Genomic DNA, 11420 nt, shown 5'->3' with positions numbered 1-11420 from the left:
ACCTGCAAATGTTGTTACAAGCATGTTGCATCCACGGGTTTAGCTCAGCACCTGCACGGGACTTGATCGCAGCCTCAAGCTTTTTTTTAACCCTCTGTTACAAGATCGTCTTGTGGACTACATGGCCCATAATCATTTCCAAGCATGACAGTTGCATATTGAGATTGTTTATATAAGCAACTACAAGCTAGTTATTTTTACCTTTCACGTCATTGTTGCAGAATTATTGTAACAGAAAATGCAAGTACGCAAAGCTCGTGTGCCTTCTGTTGTACTTTTTTTTTGCACCCTCAATCCTTTCTAACAAGAATTTGTATTTTCTCCTTACCACCTTCTTTGTCCCCTTTCTCTAATGTACATCAGTATAAATATCTTGACGAGACAGCAAGCTAGGTCCGTTCTAACCAGAGGCTACGTCTGGACTGCTTTGTTTGGCCAGCGGAACGGTCGCGGCACGAGATGACCTGGGCAGGTGACGATGAGCTGATGACGGTAGCGCTGCCGCTACAGGGTCCCCCCCCCCTTGCGTAGCGGTTGTAGTTAAACACCACAGGCCCCGGTTGAACGGTTGTAGAAGTGAAGGGTGCGGAGAGGAGAGGCCCAGTGGACGCGTGCGCCCCGGCGGGTGTGGTGAAGAGGTTGGGCGGCGGAAACAGTAGAAACATTTTCGATGAAGGCGGGCTTGACGCGGTCCGCGGAGACCACCTGGTGGCGGCCGGCGACGTCCACGGTGAAGTGTTTGGACGAGCGGCGGATGACTCGGTATGGGCCGTCGTAAGGGTGCTGCAGGCACGAACGAGAGCCGTCGTGGCGGACAAAAACATGGGAGCTGGTTTCCAGGTCCGGGTGTCGATAGGCAAGCCGAGCGGACGGAGGTCGGGGTGGCGTCGGACGCAGGTCTTGCATGGTGGCACGCAGGCGATCGGCGTAGGATGCGAAATCGGGTGTCGCGGCAGTAGAGGACGATGAGAAGAGGTCACCAGGAAGGCGGAGTGTCGTCCCATACACCGGCTCTGCCGGTGCGCATTCGATGTCTTGCTTGACAGTAGCCCGCAGAGAAAGGAGGACGATGGGAAGTGCTTCTACCCAAGGCGTGGGAGAAACAGCCTTGAGCGCCGCCTTGAGGTCACGATGGAGCCGCTCAACCATACCATTGGCCTGCGGGTGGTAGGCGGTAGTTCGGGTCCGATGCGAGCCAAAGATGCGAGTGAAGTGGGCGAATAGGCGGGACTCAAACTGGCGTCCCTGGTCAGTTGTGATGGTTGCCGGAACCCCGAAGCGGGCCACCCATGAATTGAGGAAGGCAGAGGCCACGGTTGAAGCGGTAATGTCGGGTATGGGAGTGGCCTCCGTCCAACGGGTAAAGCGGTCAACGACCGTCAAGAGATACCGGAAGCCTTGTACGGGAGGGAGAGGTCCGACCAAATCTAGGTGAACGTGGCTGAAGCGAGAGTCCGGCAGCGGGAATCGCGACGATGGAGTGCGGGTGTGACGCAGAATTTTGGACTTCTGGCAGGAGATGCATGACCGTACCCAGCGCTTAATGTCGGAACGCATTCGTGGCCATACGTATCGGGACGACAGCAACTTCTCGGACGCTCGTATGCCAGGATGCGCCATGCCGTGGAGCTGGTCAAAAACGTGACGCCTAGCGGCAACTGGCAGGAAGGGACGGGGCTGGCCGGACGAGACGTCGCAGCAAACGGCGCACGGGATGCCGGGAAACGTAATGTCTTGCAGCGTCAAGCTGGTGGGGTTAGAGTCGCGCAGGGACAGGAGCTCGTCATCGCCGGACTGCAGGTCTGCTATGGTTTCGAGTGAGAGGGGCGTAGTTGATGTCGAGAGAGCAGTGATCGCGGCACGGCTGAGAGCGTCCGCTACTGGGTTCTGCTTGCCAGGGACATGACGGACGTCGGTTGAAAACTCAGAGACGAAGGGCCGTTGTTCCCTAGTCGAGTAACGTTGACCGGCAGATTGGAAGGCGTAGACTAGTGGCTTGTGGTCTGTGTAGACGACGAATTGCCGGCCCTCCAGAAAGTGGCGGAAGTGCCTCACACTTAAAAAATCGCCATCGGTAAATCGCCAACAGCTCTCTGCCAAAGGTGCTGTATCGGGCTTCGGGAGGACGTAATTTGTGAGAGAAGAAGCCGATGGGCTGGGAAGGGCTTGAGGTATTCGTCGTCTCTTGCTGCAGAACTGCACCGACCGCTGTATCGGAGGCATCCACCATGAGAGATGTAGCCGCATCGGGTCGCGGATGGAATAGGAGCGTGGCAGACGCAAGAGCTTGTTTGATGCGACCGAAGGCCGCCTCGCCGTCAGGGGGCCAGACAAGGAGACGGGAGGACTTGGCAGGAGCGGTAAGGAGTGCTTCAAGAGGGCGGAGAATCTCTGCACAATGAGGGACGAATCGGCGGTAGAAATTCGTGAGTCCTAAAAACCGTCGGAGTGCGTTGACAGATGTTGGACGCGGGTAGTCGCAGATGGCGTGGACTTTGCTCGGGAGGGGAGTTATGCCTTCTGGAGAGATCTTATGCCCCAGAAACTCCAGAGAGCTGACCCTGAATTCGCTCTTGAGGGCGTTGATAATAATGCCGTGGTCGGAAAGGCGGGCGAAAAGCTGCCGGAGATGGTCGAGGTGTTCTTCGTAGGAGGAACTCGCAACAAGAATGTCGCCGATATACGCGAATGTAAATGAGAGGCCACGTGTGACGGCGTCAATGAAGCGTTGAAACGACTGGGCGGCGTTGCGGAGGCCAAAGGGCATACGAAGAAACTCGAACAAGCCAAAAGGTGTAGTAATGGCTGTCTTCGGAATGTCCTCTTCGGCAACCGAAATCTGATGGTAGGCTCGTACCAAGTCAAGCTGCGAGTAGATGGTGGTTCCGTGCAGGAAAGCCGTAAAATCGTGCACGTGCGGGATAGGGTAACAGTCTGGGATTGTGACACGATTCAGGGCACGATAATCGCCGCAGGGGCGCCAGTCGCCTGTCTTCTTCGGCACCATATGAAGAGCGGAAGCCCAACTGCTAGACGAAGGCCGTATGATACCCATGTCCAGCATGTGGCTGAATTCGTCACGAGCTATCTTCAGTTTTTCCGGTGCGAGACGACGTGGGCGAACGAAAACCGGCGGCCCCTTGGTGCCAATATGGTGGACGACCGAGTGCTTTACCGGGCTGGTCCAATCGGGTGGGCGAGTTAGCTCCGGGAACTCCTTCAAGATTGCATGGAAGGGATTAGTCTCGTCATGGAAGAATGATATTTCCGGAGAAGAAAGTGAAGACGATATTCCGGGCACAGCAAGGTTGGTACTGGAATCGATGAGGTGGCGGTTACGCATGTCCACTGAGAGGTGATGGTGGTTCAGAAAATCGGCGCCCAGGATTGGTTGGGAGACACTGGCCACCAGGAACACCCAGCGAAATGTGCGGCGCAAGCCAAGGCTTAGCGTTAGAGAACGTTGGTCAAAAACAGGGATTTGTGAGCCGTTAACCGCTGTGAGATGGCACATGACAGGGCTCCGTCGGTCTCCTTTGGTAGCGGGAATAACGCTCACCTCGGCACCTGTGTCGACCAGGAAACGTCGTGCCGAAGTGATGTCCCGGATGTAGAAAAGGCGACTGGACGAAGGATGTGGGCCATCGGTCGCCATCAATGGCCCACGGCAGGGTTTCCCGGCTGCCACGAACATGGGAGGAAGCAATGCCCTGCATCGGCCCCGAATTTCCGGTGGTACCAGCAGACTGTTGAGCTGGGCTGGAATCGCGTGGAGTCGGTGAACGGTGCCGGAAACGACGAGGACTGCGACTTGTACGGCGGCGAGAGAAATCGCGGACGTGTGGCGAGACATGGAGGCGGCAATAAGTGCGGTTAAGTTCTTGACCTCGCGGCAAAGTTCCGCAACGTCAGACGAATGCGGCGGCTGCGTCGGCGGTGATGGCGACGGCTGTGCAGAGGTTGCGGGGATGACTGCAGAAACCGCGGCGTTGGCGACCTCAAACACAGCGTCAGCCAGGGTAGCAAGTTTGTCCAGGGACATGTCAGAGGCAGTGGCTAAAACCATCTGCACATTCTGCGGCAAGCGCTGCAAGAATAGTTCACGGAAGAAGGTGTCGTCGGTCGCTGTCGGCTGGGAACCCAACAGCTGACGCATGCGCCTTAAAAGCTGTGTTGGACGACGATCCCCCAGCTCCTCAGCATATAGAAGTTGCTGGATGCGAGATCGGTCGGAAGCCGTGGTTCGCTGGAGCAGCGCTTTCTTCAGCTGATCGTAAGGAGTTGTGGGTGAAGGGGCCGCAAGAATGTCATACACCTCTTCTGCAGCAGCAGGTGTAAGGGCTGATATGACATGGTAGTATCTGGTTTGCTGTGAGCTCACGCCGGCAAGGTTGAACTGGGCCTCCGCTTGAAGAAACCAGACTGCCGAGTTACGGTCGAAGTAAGGTGGAAGTTTGACGGCGACGCCTGCCAGAGATGGTGGTCGGGGCTGAGCCTGGGTCTGTGGATCACCGTGGGACATGGCTGGAGGAAACCGGCGCGAGACGGCAGTGTTCCAAAAGTGTTCGGGTCACCAATATGACGAGACAGCAAGCCAGAGGCTACGTCTGGACTGCTTTAATAGGGAGTTTTAGCAGACCATCTTCTCCCGTACGGTGTGCTACCGTCGGAGGAGACGCGAAACTGCGCATGCGCCTCCTGCGTCTTCCCGACCGTACCGCTTCGTAGCTCCGGACGGAAGACACCATTACCGTGTCCGCGACGGTTTAAGTTTGGGAATGTCTGCTGCAACTTCAGCTGCACGTAAGCGTTTCACAATTGTGGACGACTTGCACCTTCAAGAGGTTCTGGCCGAGAATCCCTACGAGTCCGCCGCGAGATGGGCAGCTGTTGCCGAGGCCGTGAATCTTGCTGCCGGCAAATCATTTACGGCAAGAGGGGCGAAAGAGCGAACGGAGCTTCTGCTGTCGCAGTTTAGGAAACAAGACTAGCTGAATCTGAGAAAGTAAGTGCACTAGAGTAACTTATAGTATACGACTAGAAGCATTTCGCATGACGGAGTCCAGACGTCCTTGCGTATTGCTTGCTGTTAGAGCTTGCTTGCTGCTAAGAGTGCTATCAACGTGCTTTCTCTGGTCCAAGGCACCGAATACGCACGATACTTCCCCAGTTAACACAAGACGTATCACAGAGGTGTAGTTGTATTGCTGCTAAAGTTATATTGCAAAAAAGAAGAAAAATGTTGCTGCAACGTCTGTCTCTGGATGCTGTGTTGAGAGGGCATTGTAACGCAACACGGTTGACGATGCAGTGTTGATAGCTAGTGCTTATGGCCATGTTAACAGACATTTTACCAGTGTTGCAGTAAAATTACTATAACATTGTGGCGATGTAAGATAAGCAACATAACACAGGCAGTCACTAGCAATATTACAGCAGCAGCCTGTTGAGCATTACAACATATATTGCAACAGCATCTGTTGACTGAGATCACTTGAGCAGGCTGTTCAAATGTAATCTGACTTCTGCCTGCCAAGTATTATTGGCAACGTTCACAAATGTCATATTGAAAATAGACCAGAAACCAGGAGTCATGGCATATTTTTTTAAAGGTCTGGAACCGAAGAAGAGTACAAGCAGAAAGAGATGCTCCTGAATGATGTTTCTGCATTAGAAAAGGATTTCGCCCAAAGAAGAGGAAGAGCAGTGCCCGAAGGGAAGAAAGCACAGGCAGCAAGAGCAAGAGATGCCGCTCTTGCTCGTCTTTCTGCAGGTGGTATGACCTTTGTGCAGCTTATAGTAGTGTGGGGAAGTGGTCGAAAGATACTGAAAACTGTATAGCAAAAACTGATTGCATGTAGCAACTGTTAACATAAAGTTCAGCAGTAACTGTCTTCAGATCCTACGAGAAATGTTAAAGCAGTGCTTACAAGTGGCAAAATTAGTAACACCTGCTTTGCAATGTAACCAAAATTGTGATCTCTTTCCACAGCGAACAATGGAGGTGAGCAAGAGCCCACTGCTGCTGCACTTTTGCTGCAACTATGTGAAAGGGAGGTAGTGCATGAAGAGGAAACGTCCCAGCAGGATTTTGCCCAGGAGACACAGGACCTTTCTGATGTCTTATCATGTGCTGGCACCTCCACCATGGGACCCACTACAGCAAGGACTTCTCGTATTGCACCAGAGCCTCAGGAGACTGTGAGCAGTGCTACTGGGACAAGTGGGCAGAGACGTTTTCGCAGAGGTAGCATTAGTTTTAAGAATTGCAACAATAAGTTAAGCCAATTTTTTTTAGCTGAAAGTGATAATATTAGGGGGTTGGGAAAAAGAAAAGAGTTTGTGTACCACCAGTTAGTACAGCTTTGTTCTTTGTGTGCACTTGTGTACGATGACATGATTATTCGTTGACACCAGCATGATGTCAGTAAGATAACCAGTTTCCCATCCTTCACATTGCAGTGGTAGAGGGGGTTACATCCTCTTGGTTTTCATGAAGGAGCTAATTTTTTTAGTAAGCTGCTAACTGGTGAAGTTACCACCATTTTAGCTCCCTTTTTTTTGACAGTGGATTATGACACATTTTTGTTTCATGTGTATATACCTCGTAACCTTGTAATTTTAATTCTGTTGCCGTTTACGCAGTTTAGTAGTAATGTGTCCTCATTTTTTACTTACTGTGTATACTGTGCCAAGAACTTAAAAAGATTCTGTGCAGAAAGGAGGAGGAGACCTGCGGAGGGTATTCACTTCCTGGAGCGGCAAAATGAAATGTCGAATGCCATCCGTGAGAAGGAACTGCATTTGGAAGAGACAAGGCTGCGTCTTGAACAAGACAGACTGGCCCTTGACAGGGAGAAGTTTGAGCACCAACGTGACATGGACATAAGGAGGCTGGAGATGGAAGAGAGGGATAGAAGTGCAAGGCGAGAAGCAGAGGCTACACAGTCAGTTCTCATAAGATCCCTTGTAAACGAACTCCTACGAAAAGCAGCACAGTAACCTTTATTTTTTTCTTTATATATTTATATATCTTTAGCAAAAATGTAGTTCGCCACAGTATTTTATACAGGGTGTCTTTTATATATATACAGGTTGTTGATTAAAAATTACAAAGAAAAATAAAAGGGCAAACACACATATTGGAGATTGCTGTTCTGAGGCTGGAACACAGATAAAAGGGCAAACACACACTAGCCATGTCTACCGGTGCTCACCTCTGGCATATACAGGGTGTTTCACAAAAAACGAGCCAAACTAAGAAAAAAAAAATAAGTTGGTACGCTCCGCATAGACCAGACTTAGTGTGTAACATTAGCAAGGGTGCAGAGGTACCCAGTCTGTTTTTTGCTTAATTTATTAATGTGTTAGCTGTCTCATCCTCCTCCCCCCCACGCTGTCTTTACCAATACATATTGAATGAACAAGGAGATCACCAGCTCCTGTGGCATAGTGGTGAGAGTGATCGCTATCTGAGGCTTTCCTTGGGTTTACCGAACACTTTCCAGACGAATGTCGGCACAGTTCTCCCTGAAGTCGGCACAGGATGCATACTAACCCTTGTGTTCCCGACTCCTTCCTGCTGTCCTCTCTCCATCTGTCCACATCTGTACGCCACTCATAACCACAGTTTCTTCGCAGCGCTAACACGGAACGAAAAAAACAAAAACTAGGAGACCACATCTCTCTGCAAGCATCTGTGCTGCGTGCTGTCAGGCGGTACAACTTGAGGCACATTTTTTGGGTGGTAAAGGCAATGGGTAGGGATAAAACAATCACGGGTAAGAGAATTCAGGACCCTTCGTCCCTCTGTACAACACCCTCGTTGACTGTTTTGCTCCAGCCCCCCAGTTAAAATATCGTTGATTAATTTCAGTTAATGAATTGAGTAATGATGAAACACGAAATACACTGAGTATATCAGAATTCTTACTAACATTACACACTAAATGTGCTCTAAGTGCAGCGTACCAATTTTTTTTTTCAAGTTTGGCTCGTTTTCCGTGAAGCGCCCTGTCTGGTGGAAGCTTTTTATGTGTATCACTGTTCGATGACCAATTAATTAGAATTTGCTGGTGAGACAATGTTTTTAAAGAAACAACTGTATTGGAAAAAAAGACACCCTGTGCCTATAAGTATGTAAAACAACCATTTGAAATAAAGTGAGATTAAAGCTAATCGTATGATTGACTGCTTTACTTTGTTTCAGCATTAGTGCATAAGTACATGCTACATGCAATTTCTATACAGGGCATTAAAAATAGAACTTCAACAATATTTAAAACAATTGATAATTAGTAGATGTGGTCTCCATTTTGCATACAGGTCAAGTAATCATCATTGTCATCATCACTTTTTGTCTGCCATGCAGTATAACCACCATGCAAAAAGTGCTTTTTTGTGCTCCTTACCCCTTCTTGAAAACAAATTGTAAGAGCCTCATTTGGTACACCCTGTATTATTTGTGAGGGCCTCCATGAGGTACTATTGTAGCAATTTTTGAACAAAGACTGCAGTCGGTTTGAAGCCTATTTATTTGGTTGCTAGACACGTAACGTTTGTGTAAAAGGAATTTTACATTTTAGGACAAAAGTTCACGGAACATAGTACTCGCGCATTCCTTTATCACAGCGTCTCCATGGTAGCGACCAGGAGTGAACCAAATTAAAAGCAGGTTTGTCAGTTGCGGTCCCCTGTTTGTAATTTCATGTGCTCCTGTGCGCTACCAGGGGGACACTGACAAAGAAATATGCGACTGCTGTGTTCTGCAAACCTTTGTCCCACGCTGTGTAAGAAAATAGTCAATAATGAAAACAAAATGTAACAAAACCAACGTATTGTAGTTATTGTGGTGTGTCATTTGAGTGTGTCAAATAGCGTTCCAGGACTGGTGCCTCGACATCGAAAGATTGCGATACCTGGCTCCCATAAAGGCAGGTATGGCAGTTTGTAAGCAGCACCCCTGCCTTGTACATTGCACCTACATCCTGCAGTAGCTGTTTTTTTTTTGTTTTTTTTTTGTAGTCTAGGAAAGCAAACAGAGATATGACTTTTCCAAACCCCCACTCTACTGCCTGACGTACGGTGCTCATGCTTTCATTGAACTGTTGCTGCTGCTCAGTCAGACGGGCTCCACAGTATGGGCGCATGAGCAGTGGCCGCAGGGGGTAAGCTGGGTCTCCGTATATGGCAAAGTTCCGCGTCCCCATGATTTCCTCCAGCCCACTCTCTCGCAGGATACCTGTTTTGGCACATGCACGATTCAGTTATATGTGGAATCTGTCCTTGTGGCTGTAGTAAATTGCATTCAACGAATGACATACCTGCATCATGTCTGTGCCCTTCATGAGGGCCGTGAAGATGGCAGATGATGCCGTTTGGACACATTATTGCCTGATATTTCACACAGTGATGTCGTTTGTGTCCGGAAAAGTATGTTCCTTGCTCTTCTGATGGGCGACAGATTGGACGAGCAGTGCCGTCGATAAAACCCCAGCAATTCTGGATTGGTGCCCCCTTCCTTTCAACGGCCTGTGAAATGAAAGCCCCTATTTTCAATTCTAAGTAGCAATCATACAAGGCGATGAACAACAATAACTGTTGAACTATCAGCGAATGGAATGTACTTAGAGTACACCGCATGTCCTCAAGTCTGAAGCTCGAACACCACCACAGAATAAAGCCACATTAGACTTCACGTCGCCAGATTCAAACACAAAATTAAAATTCCTATGCTGACACTGTTGTTACTGTACAGGGTGTGTCATTAGGAAATGACCACGATTTTAAAATATATATACACTAATTTTTCTCAATTAAAATAAATGGTGATGTAATGTAAGATGAGGGGGCCATCCTTGGGTTGAACAAGTGGACACTTGGGACGTCATCTTAATTTTCGATAATTACCTTATTAATTGTAAAACGCAGAGCGTCACTTTAATGGCAACACTGGTAGCTTTTCGTGCTCTGATGCCGTTGCCGTTAAAAAAAAAAGATAAAGAAATCGGCCCTGGAAGGGTCTAGAAGGAACATCCCAAAGATCGTTTTTTTCTCTTTATTTTGCTGGTTAGCGGACATGTCACGCTTTCTGCCGCACGTTTTACCCTCATTCTTAAACGCGAGAGAAGGAACAGAAGACGAAACAGCTCCCCAAGCAGCACAATGTACTGAAAGTCGAGTGCAATAGGGGTGGACGCTATGTGTCTTATCAATGTTCTTTAGTTTCAGGCGTGTGTTCAAGGCCTTCCACCTACCCATCCACCCCTATTGCACTCGACTTTCAGTACATTGTGCCGCTTGGGTCGCGGCGGCTAGAAGATCAGATAAATTCTTTAATGACGCACCCTGTAAATCGTTCTCTGTGTAAACCTCGAAACATTGTTACTTACCGCAGCGAATTCGTGAAGGCATTCAGTCGTGAGCCAGTTGTGAGAGGCTAGATTCAAAAGAAGGTGATCAAAATTGTTCGCTATGGTGCGGATAACCTCTGTGGCGACCAGAGAAAGTGTCGACGAGTGCCGTCCAAACAGCCTTTCCATGTCGCAAAGCCGCACTGGGTAAGCCAGTCGCCTCAGGGCCATGCACAGGGCTTCGTCGCCGCATATGTCTACGCGCTGCTTTGTCCTTAGTACATCAGGGATCCGAAGTGCTGACCTAAGACGTGAAATATCACTGCGGGCGAATCGGAATTGCTGAAGGATGTCGTCATCGCTCATTTGACTTAAATCGAGGCGGCCAAACGCCGCCCTGGGCCGTGGGTTGTCCCGCTGCGCAAAGTCTTCAAAAAGTATTAAGCTTTGCAGCTGGTTCCATGTCAGGAAAGATGCCGTTATAGGGTCTTCTAAAACACTCCAGCGTGCCATTACTGCGACGTACAAATATAAAAAACGCCGGTTACACGTTCTCAGGATGGAACGGGGTAAAGCAGACGACGAAGCAGACGACACAGGAGAATCGGGTGAGCCGAAACAAAATTTGGGAAGCAGCGAGAGCTTCTGAAAGGCACTTTACTACCGGAGTATTTTCTTTTTTTTTGTTCACAACATAAGCCATTCAGCTGCCATTAATTATACATTCATTTCTCCTTTTTGCGTTTCATACGGTTTGCGTGCCGGATGAAAACGAAACTGAGTGACGCGGTCCATTTCCGAGCGTATGGCAGCCACACATGGCTGTCTTTCCTTTCCTGTGCAAGGAAGATGTGTACCTTTCCTGCTCCACACCGATATGTGATGATAATCATCGTGCCCTGTCCGTTTTTTTACTCCAGTGTCGAAAAACGATATCAAACCAAAACTCATAGTGCCTGGCTTTCTTACTGACATTCCCACTGCCATCGACAACGTGTGACACCTGCTTCACATACGGTGGATTCCGGTCTGCTAAAACGCTTTTCTGCGTACCCTTGCCGGATACAA

The sequence above is a fragment of the Ornithodoros turicata genome, chromosome 1, assembly GCF_037126465.1.
Source record: "Ornithodoros turicata isolate Travis chromosome 1, ASM3712646v1, whole genome shotgun sequence".
Lineage (NCBI taxonomy): Eukaryota > Metazoa > Arthropoda > Arachnida > Ixodida > Argasidae > Ornithodoros > Ornithodoros turicata.
This window is presented reverse-complemented; position numbering follows the sequence as displayed.